The following is a 13244-nucleotide window of genomic DNA, read 5'->3' as shown; positions in this document are numbered from 1 at the left end:
CCAATTCCCGACACTTAAATTACGCCGCATATAATGAAAATTATATAATTCAAATTACATAATTCCCTGATAAAATTATCCGGTATATTGATCACTTCCAGCTTCACAAAAATCAGAAAAATATAAATACGTTCGGGCATGAACTAATACTGAGAAATTCGTCAGTTGAAAGGAATTTCCTGAAGTGAAACTTCACTTCCTTACCACGTGGCTTCATGCGTCCCCCCCCCCCCAACAAAGCACAACGTGAAGTTTGGAACATTTTTTTATTATTTCCTTCAGACCAATGCCGCCAAGAGTGGACCATCTTTGTACCTATAAAAAGCAAAGCATCGCGTGGACCATTTTTGTACTCTCAAATCAAAGCCGTCAAGAGTGGACTGTATTGCACCCACAGAAAGCAAAGCGTCGTGTGGACCAAGGTGGACCATTTTTGTACCTACAAGTAGCACATCATCAAGGGGGAATCATGTGTACCTACAAAACAGCAAAGGTGTCTTTTTACTTTGTTTTTTTTTGTTTTTTTTAGTACCTACAAAATGCAATTGCGTCCAAATAGGCTACTTTTGTACCTCCAAAGTGTAATCACGTCAACGCTGAGTTTTTCTACCAACACAAAAAGTATTACTCTCAAGCGCGTTCATTTTCTGTACTAGCGTTGAGTTGTATATTATATAAACCATTAACGAATATAGATGTGAGGCAAACGAACCAAGATCACACAACACTGCAGACAAAAGAGCAGCTACCCCTGACACTACCGCATGCTTGAGGTGGGTAATCACACAATAAAATATACTATATTACGAACTTAATAAGACCAAAAAATACTTAACTAATTTTGTAGATAACATGAAGAATGCAGCCTGACGTGCAATTCAACAAGCGGATCACTATTTATCATGGGCAAAATGGCAATATTAAGTGGGTGGTGAAATCGCGTGCAGCCATGTGGTTCCAGAACCTACAGACAACCGGTACTCGCCAGTACTGGTCGCACAACGGCGTCACCGGCCACCATCAATTCAGCCCCTACCCTCTGAGCCCTAAATACATTACCAATGGAATATCTGTCCATACCTCATTGATGCAGGGCAACAGTCTTACACTACAGAAAGTCAAAAATGTACTTACAAAGCCAATATCGACACAACAGCGGCCGCAGACACTTCCCGCCAAGACAAAGTTGCACTGTTACCACGCGGTTTTTCCACAACTCCCTAAGCAGACTACTGCTGCTTCACCACACGAGTTCAGTCACTACACAAGTCACTCCGGTGCACTACGGCCAGGTATTTCTTAGAGAAGAAGCCAAGGAAGAGGTGAAGAAAGCGAAGTTTAGGGGGGAACAGGCTGAGTTTACGGAGGAGTGTGGTGCTGCGTGGGACTGTTGGCCGTAGTAAGGTGAGGCAGGGCGGCGGATGGCCCCAGACCCACGCGGTGAACCCCGCCAAGCCACACATTTAATAATCGCAACCTCCGCCGACACAATACTCACCTCCACCCAAGCCACACCTCGGTCTATCCCTTAACACCAGACGACTCGGCTTTACTGACTAAAAATTCACGAAACGTTATTCATGATCATATATAAATATTTTGTAATTGAGATATGTGGCATCTCCAGTCCGTGACGCGTGGAGAGGCTAGAATGGGGGAGGGGGTCCGGAGAGATGAGGGTGAGGGGGAAGGGAAGGGGAGCGAGGTTTGGTCCACGCGGCCAGACGCTCCAACACAGCGTCTTCCATTCAACACACACACTTTTCACTTCAACCTATCTCCCCTCACACTATCAACACAGCCTTTTGAAAACAAAACTTGATGAACAGCACAGCAGGTTATACAATCTTAACCAATCCCGTCCACAACTCCCTTTCCCCCTTCCCACTTTTCTCACCCTCCCGCCTCCCCTCTCTCTACCCAAGCCGGTCATCACCCCAGCCCTCCTCGCACGGTATTTCCCAGTGACGTGTTAAGGTGACGCTTTGCCTCATACAAGGAAAACAGCTTCAATACTTTTAACACAATCATCAGCATGTACTGTAGATGTGCTGGGCTAGGAAAAATAATATAAACAAAAGAGAACTTCGCGTTGCCTTTGTGACTGCTGGGTATGGACCTCACCTCCACTTCCTCGCCGCTCACACACCTCCCCCCACCCCCATCCTTCCCTCCCTACCAACCACAGTCCCTCCTTCTACCTCACACCAAGCCCATCCCCCCTACCCTCACTTCATACCAGTCACCACCCCCCCTTTCCCCAAACCCCCTTCCTCACCTCCTCGTCGCTCAGACCTCTCTCCCTCCCAGCCCGCCTCCCCCTCTCTCTCTCTCTCTCTCTCTCTCACACACCAATAGCTCCCTCCCTCCCAAACCAACCCACTCTCCCTCTTCCCACCCTTCATACCGCCCAGACACCCCCTCACTCTCCTCCTCCCTTCCTCCCTCTCTCCCTCACCTTGCCGCTCTGTCCTCCCCTCCGCTTCCAGTGAGTCACCGCCCTCACACACCCTCCGCAGTAATATGATCAGAATTGATTCCGATGATTCTCAACTTTCCTACATACTGGATACACTGTTATAATCAAAGAACATTACGCACATTATTTCATCTAGGAATCAATCTTGAAGCCAATTTTCAGTGATTCATCAATAGAGCTTAACCTTTCGAGTGCTGTGCTTCGCGCGGGCCAACATCAGGCGACCCTTCTAAAGAATATGTGAAGTCGGTTGACAGGCTGGTGAAAAACACACACACTGAAAGTAAATTCCATTCCAACAGTTGTATCAGCTGCTACAATCAGATTTATATTTACTGCTCCATCCACACAACTATTAATTTCCCATACAATGCTTGGCAAACACGTGGGATCCCATACAATGCTTGACAAACACGTGGGATCCCATACAAGGCTTGACAAACACGTGGGATCCCATACAAGGCTTGACAAACAAAACACGTGGGATCCCATACAAGGCTTGACAAACACGTGGGATCGTGGGATCCCATACATGGCTTGACAAACACGTGGGATCCCATACAAGGCTTGACAAACACGTGGGATCCCATACAAGGCTTGACAAACACGTGGGATCCCATACAAGGCTTGACAAACACGTGGGATCCCATACAAGGCTTGACAAACACGTGGGATCCCATACATGGCTTGACAAACACGTGGGATCCCATACAAGGCTTGACAAACACGTGGGATCCCATACAAGGCTTGACAAACATGTGGGATCCCATACAAGGCTTGACAAACACGTGGGATCCCATAGTGCTTAACAAACAAACACGTGGAAAAGACCAGGGGCAATATTCATAAATTTTCAAAGCTGTGCTTTTGCTTCTATCTTAACTCTTACTGCTAACTACACTTCTGAAAACATCAGTGCAGTGAATAATGTTAAAAGTAGGACATTTTTTTTTTCCATTACTATTTCACTGTTACGGGGACTTGTTTATCGTAAGCTATCCTTATCTCATTCTAGTTGTTCAGTTAATCTTCTGGGAGCTGCCTAGCATGGGCCAACCAGCCTACTGCAGTTGTCCTCTCATCCTATGTTCTTATATAAGAAATTGCTTAAGTCCATTCTCCCTCTCCATCCCTCCCTTCTCAAACCCTAGACAAACCTTTGAGAATGATGCCTTAAAGGTGCCTTGCATGAAGTCACTTTTTAAACAATTTATGTGTTTGAATGATGAATAAAACGATGTATGGCTTGTTAGGTAACTGTTGTACTTTTGTCCTTTGGCTACCGTATTTCTGCATCATATCCAACACATGATGAAATACTGGCTAGAGATGACCGTGAAAATTTCTAATAGCCACAGTAAAAAAATAAAATAAAAATAAAAATAAATCCTTAATCAAATCTTACAGTTCATTAATCTAAATATTCGGACTTGGTAAGACTGCTAAGATTGAAAAATGCACTTTCTCAACTTATTAAATCATAATTCTAGTTTAAGGGTTCCAAACTGGAGAAAACTGACGATATTCAGTGTAACAAGGAAGGTGTAAGAGGTAACAGCTTCAGCTTTTAAGATCAGGCAAGCAATACAATTACTTAAAAGTCTGTACTCACGCTGCCGAATGCAACGTTCTACATCCGCTATATCAATGTACCTGCAAAGAAAGAAAATGAATTAATTAAAATGAGCAGGTTTGATCAATTTTGGTCAAACTTAAAATTCAAAACCTTCAGATGTCTTACTCAGTGCATGCACATTAGCAAGAATAGACTACATAAAGTAACTGTATTAGGCCGGTCGGCCTAAAGTACGCTACAGGCAGCTGCTGTTAACAGAGCGGAGACAAGAAAAGACATGGATGACAATGGGCAGGGCAATTCCATCCAACACTAAGCCAAAAGCACATCTAAGCACTAAGATGTTTGTCTCTCTCTTACAAACACACACACACACACACACACACACACACACACACACACACACACACACACACACGTGATCAGCGTTGTTTGCACCGGTTCGAATTTCCAAAGGGGCATGAGGTTTTTCGATCATTTTCATGTCAGTCATCTACCTACCTAACTATCTATCTATCTACTGTGTATATATATATTTACACACACAATCGTGTGTGTGTGTGTGTGTGTGTGTGTGTGTGTGTGTGTGTGTGTTTGTTTATATATATATATATATATATATATATATACACACACACACACACACACACGATTGTAAACAAGAAATACGACGCAATAAAGTCCAAACTAAAAAAAAAAAAAAAAGTACGACGGAAAACCTGGCAAGAGGATGGAGGAAGGAAGGAGAAAATGGGATTGGGAAGGTCGCGGCGGGAGGAGTGAAGATGATGCCGGCAGCCGAGATGGAGGGAAGGGAGGAGGAGAAGCACAAGCCTGGCAGCAAGAGGACGACGTGGATGAGGGAATAAATACGAGAAGGTAAGTGGGCTGAGAGGGAGGGAGTGGGTCATGGGTTAATGGAAGCTGGGAAGGGGAGGAGAGGTAGGGGAGGGATGTAGGTAGGTAGAGGGTGTCGCGGCGAGTAGGAGAGGTGGGTAGGGGGTGACGAGGGTCGGTGCCAGGCGTGTTTGTTTACCAAGGCAGGCGGGTGGGCGTCTGAGTGGCGTCGGACAGCCAGCCTGGGAGTCCCATCACCTCCTGTTTGCCGTCACGTTATTGGTTTCACCTAAGGGACGGATGTTGGCCTTTATACGCAACCAACATTCCTCGAGCCTCTCTGAGTACCTTCACACCTTATACTGTGGTACCTCAATATTTCATACTGTTCCTTAGCAATCACTTCATACTGTTCCTAAGCAATCACTGCATACTGTTCCTAAGCAATCAAACATGAAGAGAAGACAATGAATACACTGGTTTAACCTAAGGGAAGGATGCTGAGGTCTATACGTAACCGTGCTGATCTTGAGTTGCTTCCTATCACAAAGCCGTAAACTGCCTAAAGAATATGAAAAATGGAAGGGCGGTTTATTAAGAAGAAGCAAGAGTTTCGGGCCAATGAGGGTCCAAGTCGGGTAAAAACTTGTACATCTTTCCAAAAATAAACAACTTTTTTCAATTATCGCATACCTTTTCCATATGTTATAAAAAAAAAAAAAAAATGTAAGAAAATATGAAAAAAAGTACTGACGCCCGTATTGTGAACATTATTTTGTCTGCAAACAGGTGAGATAACAAGAGGAAAAAGTCAAACGGGCGAGGATGGTTATTTGTAAACATTTCCTGTCGTGGAACGAGTAGGAAAGCGGGAGGAAGAGGTGGGTTCTGGGATCACCTGCCAATAATAGTGTGAGGCTGCCATTGGACGCCACACCGACATCTTGGGCAACAAACTAGAAATGTCAACTACCTAGGCGATTTTCAGATTATGTCACCATCTCATCCTTCGCCTAAACCTCAGTGTCAGTGCGATATGACACACACACACACACATACACACACACACACACACACACACACACAATTAATAACCTTCAGAATCCTATGACTTATTCCTGTCTCTAAAATCGTCTAGCGTTACCTGAAATAGATGATTAGCTACTCCAGAACTAATCATCTTTACCATTTGACATTAATTTTCTATATTGTTGGTATAATGTGTTCCACCCAGCCCTCACTTTATCTTATCATGTTCAATCTTGAATTTTTTTCTTAAATATCATACGTATTTCACTACTCTGTTATTCTTAAAACGTTTATACTTGAACCTTAATTTACTCTCATAGTACCACCACTCCTCGCCTCCTAATACAGACTTCTTCATTCTTTTTGCTTTTTCTTATTACACATCGTAATATTGTTCTACGATACTAGTTACTCTGCATGGTTCTGAAACAATATCATTACCCCTAAACATCAATGCTTACGTAATCAATAAAATTGTTTCATCATTGTCATCAAGTCAATTCTTGTTGCAAGATCTATCTATCTATCTATAGCCCGACGCCCTAATCCCGCAAAGGGTGGCCGCAGACAAAACGCCTCCAGGTCAGTCTGTCACCCACCATTTGACTCCCCTCCCCCCAACTCACCCCCCCCTCCCTCATATACCTCTCAACTCCATCCCTCCACCTCATCCTCGGTCTACCCCTCCCTCTCCCTCCCTCCACCTCACCTACATACACCCTCTTAGTCAGTCTTTCATTCTCCATCCTCTCCACATGTTGCAAGATGCATAATTAAAAGAAACTGCACCCGAATAAAAATGGAAACATATAGCACTTTCCATCCCATATCTGGGATCTCCTATAATGCCAGAGTCTTGCATGTTTTTCATAATTATAAGTTAAAATAATTCTCCAACATTAGTGCAGGAAATTGTCACACCTGCGGTTCTACATACAAGCACAAAGAGCAATTATCTTCCTTCCATCAACAGCACACGCCCTTCCTCCCTAAACATCTACATTCCACTATTTACACGATGCAAGGACTTGCGACCTTTTCTCCCCACAAGAGCCATTTATAGATGCCACTGCACGTCACACAGCAAAAACCGAAAATCTCATTACCCTTACAGATCTAATTTTCTGCAACGAGATGGTGTCATGATAGTGGCGTGATGTAATAACCTCCAATTCTCTCTCCCTCCCTCGCTTCGTTCCTTACCGTCTCGCTTCCTTGCACTCACTTTTCTCTTTACACGACTCTCCATTAAATACACAGAAGACGAAGTGGACATTTCAGACGGTGTATTTTCTTTAAAACCTACAAACCTCTGACCTGATTGCAGCATTTTCAAAACTTCCACTAGCCGTATGAACTATTTTTAATTATGTACTTGCGGTATTCCAAGTTCATTTTATTTATTTATTTATTTATTTATTTTTACTTGCGGTATTCCAAGTTCGTACGAAATCTGTTCATGCATCCTCCCGGGACTATTTCTGGTGGCAGACAACAAAATGCCACACACCGCAGCCTGCCTTCTTTCCTTTCTCCGGGTGCGTCCCAAGGAAAAGTCAAGTCTAATTAAAGGAAGGTGAAGGAGTGGTATGTATTCCCGGCGTTCCCACGGTGCCCCATTCCAGTCCCACTTTCCGACACCCCCGTTGCTTCCCAGTCCCATAGCCCCTCCACTACCATGACGCGTATTCTAGGCGGCATAGGAGCCTTCGTAACACCTCTTCCTCGGCTATTCATTTTGCGTTACTTCACCCTTGTATCCTAGTTACTGACGCAAACTATAGACTCAGGAGACTTAACCAGTAAGATGCAAAATAAATAGCAAACGAAGATACAAATCTCCCAAAGCCATCTAGACTCTGGTTCGTATTCTTGCATTCAACAGACTATTTCATTCATCGCGGGAAGAATAATTTATATACCTGAAACGCTGGTAGCAGTGGACGATTATATTTTGTTTAAGGAGTGATGTCTCGTGGATAAGGTTAAGACACGCAGACGTCGCACTAAGGGATGGTAAAGGGAAAGGATGAGAAATAAGGTGAGATGGGAGGAAGGGGGAAGAACCAAGGGAGTGAGGAAAGAGACAGATGAAGGCGGGGCGAGGGATGGAAAACGGAGAGTATGGAGGGAAATGACAGTGAACACGAATCGAGACCGAGGGATGGGGTAAAAAAAACGAACGTAAAAGAAAATAACAATGCAAGATGAAAAAAATAAAAATAAAAAAACGCAGGAGGGACGAGGAGGAACATGGGAGGGGAATAAAATGGAGGGGAGGGGAGGAAAGAAAGAGGAAGAGGGAACAGAGGGGAATGGGGTAAGTGAAGAGGAAAATGAGAAGAAATGAATGCGTGAAAGAGTGAATTGGCGAGGGAGAGGTGAGGACCGGGAGAGGGCAAGCACGGAAAAAAGAAGGAAGAAGGTGAGGAGCGGGAACAAAGGAGGAGGAGGACGAGGAAAGAACGGGCACCAATGAAGCAGAAATGCAAGAGAGAAAAAGAGGGAATCAGAAGGAGAAACAAAGGGGAATGAGGAAAGGAAGAGAAGGAACAGTTGGAGGAAAATGGAGGGGCAAGGAAAGGAAACAAGAAACAATGGCGAGAAAGTTTAGGGGCGAGAGGAGGGGAGCAGCCATGAAGAGAGGGAGGGAGGGAAAGAGGGAAAGATGGATGAAAGCAAAGAACACAGGAGGGATGGAGGTAAAAAAAAAGACAAAGGCAAGGACAAGAGAGAGAGAGGGGGGGGGGGATTGGGAAGCATGATACTAAAAGATGGAGTGGCCTAACATTAAGGGAAGAAAGGAGAGAGGCTGACGGGAAAAGAGGAGCGAAGGGAAACAGGAAGTGCAAGGTGGAGAGGAAGCAAAAGAATGGAAAAGGAATCTACAGAGACGTACAATATACAGAACAAACAGGGAACGAACAGAAAAAAAAAAAAAAATGAAATCCAGCTGAAATGGAAAGAGAATAATAGAACGTAGGTTGAGAAAAGAGAAAGATGGAAAGAGGAGGGAGGAGAATGTAGAAGAGGAAAGCGAAGAAAGATAAAGGGGCTGATGAAGGAGGAGGAGGAGGAGGGGGGGAAAGAACTGGCAGAATGAAAAGGATTGTAAGAGGGAACCAGACGCTGAGAATCAGGAGAAACGAGGGGACGGATGATAAAAGACTGAAACGGATGGGAAGATGGGGGGAAAAAATGAAGACGTGGGTAGGGGGGTGTCGGATGAGAGGTCAGATGGGAAATAATAGAGTGCAAGGAAAGAGGAAGAAAGGGCACGGAGAGTACAGACAGTGAAGAGTAGAACAGGGAGGAAGGAAGGAAGAGGGCGAGAGGAAGAGTGGAAATACGAAAACTTGTATGCAGTGGTGGAAAAAAGAAACGAAAGAAAATTAAAGGGACACAGGAAATGGGGAGTCAATGGAAAAAAAAATGAGGAAAAGGAAAGATGAAACGACGAGAGTTGAGATGGAGGAAAGAGGAGGAGGAGGGGAACAAGAAATGGAGAGAAAACCTAGTCAGAGGGAGGCAATCCATGACGAGAATGAGAGAGAGAGAGAGAGTGAGAGATGAGAGGGGTGAAAAGGGGGAAGGTGAGGGGAGACCATGGACAATACACGGCGTCCCCCTCACCCTTACCCGCGTAATTGTCCACTGAACCTGGTTGGTGAAGTATCGACCTGGGGTGTTGTCTCTTGCTGGTGTATTACGGCAAGCTGCTCCTCTCTCCCCTTTCTCCTCTCTCTTTCTCTCCCCCTTCTCTCCTCCCCTTTCACATTTTCTCCCTCTCGGCTTTTCCCCTACTCCCGCTAATCTATTTCCCTTAATTTCTACACACTTCCCCAACTCTCTCCCCTCCCGTCTTTCCTAAGTACTCTTCTATCCCTCCCCTTTCTTAACAGCTTCCCTACCCATCCTTCTCTCTCCCTCTCCCCCCCCCCACCCCGGCCCCTCTTTTCTGACAATTTCTGTACCCTTCCCTGTCTTAACCTTCCTCTCAATCGAAGCTTCCTCTCTTCCCCCACACCTTCTCCCAAGCGTTCTCATCTCCCCTAATATTCTCTAATCATTTTCATCTTTTCCCTACGTCCGTCTTCCTTCTCGCTTTTCCCTGCGTCGCTTTTTCCCTCGACTCTTCCCTAATGACCACTCACTTCTCTCTACTCTTTCCCTGTCTCTCTTCATTCCCTTTACCCTTCCCTGATGAACACCCACTCCCTCTTCACCTTTTATTCCACTACCCACCCACCCTCTCTCTCTCTCTCCCATCTTTCACTTCATCTCATTCCCTTCCTCTTCCCCAACATCCTTCCTGTCTCTCCTCCCAGTCTCTCTCTCTCTCTCTCTCCCTCCTCGCTGAGCTTCCCTTTCTTTTCATTTTTGCCCCCCTCAAAGCCTCAATCTTTTCTCTTCTCTCCCCTCACAGACTCCATCTTTTCGGATATTTCCCTCTCCTCTCCCCTCGTGTCCTCCCTCTCTTTTTCTCTCATATCTCAGCTCTCTCTCTCTCTCCTCCTCCAAAACCTCCTCTTTTATTTCCGTTCACTTCTCCAAACTGCCTCTCTCCACTGCCCCTCCTCCAGTTCCTCTTTCCCACTCCTCACCCTTCAAAACCTCTCCTTTCCTCCCAAGTGTTCCCATCATCGTCGTCTACAATTACCTACTACCTCCACACCTTCCCTTCACCCTCTATATTATGCTACCAAGCTTCACTCTCCCCCGTTTCATCTCTCTCCCATATCAGCTTCCATTTTACTCCTCACTCATTCGTTCTCCCCATCTTCTCTTTTATTTTATCTCTCCCATCACAGCCTCCCTCCATCCCTCTTATCTTTGCTCTCCTCTCACAATGTTCCCTTGACTGTTCTGTCCTATCAGCATCCCTATAATTCTTTCATTCCTCTTATTATCCTTTCGCAATCCCATTTACCTCTCGTTCTTTCCAGTCTTTCTCCTACCTTCTCTTGTTCACTCCTTTCTAATCCTTAACATATTTAAAATCTGGTAATATTACTGAAGGTAACAAAGCACATTAAAACATTAAAATAATTGTAATATATATATATATATATATATATATATATATATAGAGAGAGAGAGAGAGAGAGAGAGAGAGAGAGAGAGAGAGAGAGAGAGAGAGAGAGAGAGAGAGAAATCAAAATCTGTTACTGATTAAATTGGAGGACACTGGGCGTTATCTCCCTTCCTTCAGTCAATTCCATTAATTCGTTATATCTGTCGCAACAACATCCGACCCGTGTCCAAGTTTCAAAGGACCCAGTTCGCAGTTGTTTGCCGACCTCCGATTTCCTTTGTGCTTAGGCATCATCAAACTGACACAGAAATTCTGAATAAAGCTGCAGACCATGACCAAACAGTAGACTGACTGAATCAGCCAACCTATAAACGTTGTTTGTATCACCTTATTTAAATAGTAACGGGGTATTATGCACCAAGTTCCAACTGTAACTACTTATATAATTATTCTACGCAAGTACCAAGACTGATCCTTTTTAATTATGAAAGCACCTCCTCATACTGAAAGGGACACAATCAATACCTGATAAAAATTTAAGACCTGAGTGTGCATGCATTTCTGATGCAAGTATAGGTTACCTATTAACAGGATACCTACTGTCTGTTCATTTGTTAAATTATAATGTAATAACAATACACAATGCTTTCTGTTTCTAAATTCATAAGAAAGCAGATCACAAAACCACAATTAAATAATCAATTGTCGTGCCGTAACAACAACAAAAAATAAATTGGAAGGTTCGGAACAGAGTTGCCCCGAATCCTCGTCACAAACAGCGTCCTCACTCATCACCCGATAAGATCCTATCCAGGGCCGTGCCACTGTGTCCGTCCCCTCCCCCCACACCACCCGAAACGCTCTTCCTTCCCCCATCTTTAAGAGACCCAGTCCACTCCACCCCTCATCTCTTGTCCTCTCTGACAGTGTATTCGTTCCTTTTATCGTAACAGTCAATTTCCTTCCCTCAGACTCCATCCCCACCTCACTCCCGGGACGACGGGTCCTTTTCAATTTCCAGTGTACAATGGTCATAAACATTTCTATGGAAAGAACTACCTCTACATCTCCAGAGTGTACGCCCTTGACTGTAGTAGTGTACATCTCATCTCATAAAAGGCCCAAGGCTATTCTCTCTTGCTCATAAAAATGGATAATGATCACCTTATAAGTAGCTCCTTTGTTTCCCCCCACTTGAAGGCTGCTGTCCCAAACTTCATAAAAGCTGCTTGTATCTTCGTCACAAGAGTTTAGTCCTTAAAAAATTATGTATAATACAAGTTTCCAAAGAAGCACCACCTCCCCCCAGCTTCGTTAAAAGACTCCGCTTTTCTTATGACACCATCTTCCCAGACTTAACCTCCACCCTCATATCATTTTCCATCGCCGATACTTTTAAAAACACCTTGGATCCCTTCAGGCTTTTACTTATTATGAATAATACCTTTGCCTCAAGTGTAACTCGGCCCAACTTCCCATTCGCCCATATCAACACCTCAAACCCTCCCTATCATAATCCAGCTCCCCTCCTCCATCATCATCACCCCACCTTCATATCACCACCAACACTCCTATCATTACTATAACACCCATTCAACATCTAAGGCTTCACCCCCGCCCTTACCAACACCATATGTACCACTAACCCCCCACCCTCACTTTCAACACCTCTACCACATCCTATCGTCATCCTCACCCTCGCACCTCCAGCATCCCACGTCACCCGCAACTTTACCCACCACCCCAACCTCCATCCCCAACCCTCACTTTAACATCCCCTACCAACCCTCACTTAACACCCCCTACTACCCACCACTTCACCTAAACATCCCCTACACCAGTAATCATATTTTTTAACTACCTACCCCTTTCAACTCATCTTAACATCCGTAACCCTCCATCACTACCTCACTTGAACACCCTTACCCTACACCTCATTTGACATCGCTGCTCCCCACCACAACCTCACTAACATCCTCTACTCCCCACCACAACCTCGTTCTAATACCAGCTACCTTCTCCTCCCTAACCTGGTAACGCCCTACCCACACTCTCACCTCAACATCCCCTACCCCCACCCCCACCAAACAACCCAACTACAACTCACTATAGAGGGGTCGCTGGTTCCTCTCGATAATGGCTGACAATGGTTGGGAGGGCGAACCGAGATGAACAGCAGGAGGGAGCACCTGGTTAATAATCGATAACACCTGAGGGGAGCTGGGCTGCGGAAGGTAAATAGTCCCGAGATTCGCGTCGCTATTTTTAAAGGGAGCTATTCACCTTGC

General features: G+C 44.8%; 1 protein-coding gene across 11 annotated transcripts in view; it reads right to left on the bottom strand.

Annotated features, from left to right (window-relative positions):
- Positions 1-13244, bottom strand: part of heph (polypyrimidine tract-binding protein 1 heph) — a 334912-nt gene that overhangs the window by 139905 nt on the left and 181763 nt on the right. For 7 of the 11 annotated variants that reach the window (XM_080276224.1, XM_080276226.1, XM_080276229.1 and 4 more), the window contains exon 1: positions 1135-1387. The exons of 3 other annotated variants lie outside the window; for them this stretch is intronic. The gene's annotated coding sequence lies outside the window, so the exon portion shown is untranslated. Of the gene's footprint in view, positions 1-1134; positions 1388-4091; positions 4126-13244 lie in introns of those variants that run through there. One more of the 11 variants, XM_080276225.1, reaches the window with a different exon arrangement.

The sequence above is a fragment of the Coenobita brevimanus genome, chromosome 64 (assembly GCF_032717465.1).
Source record: "Coenobita brevimanus isolate Jiangsu-jjx chromosome 64, ASM3271746v2, whole genome shotgun sequence".
Taxonomy (NCBI): Eukaryota; Metazoa; Arthropoda; class Malacostraca; order Decapoda; family Coenobitidae; genus Coenobita; species Coenobita brevimanus.
The sequence above is the reverse complement of the archived record's forward strand: the minus strand, read 5'-3'. Positions and strand labels throughout refer to the sequence as shown.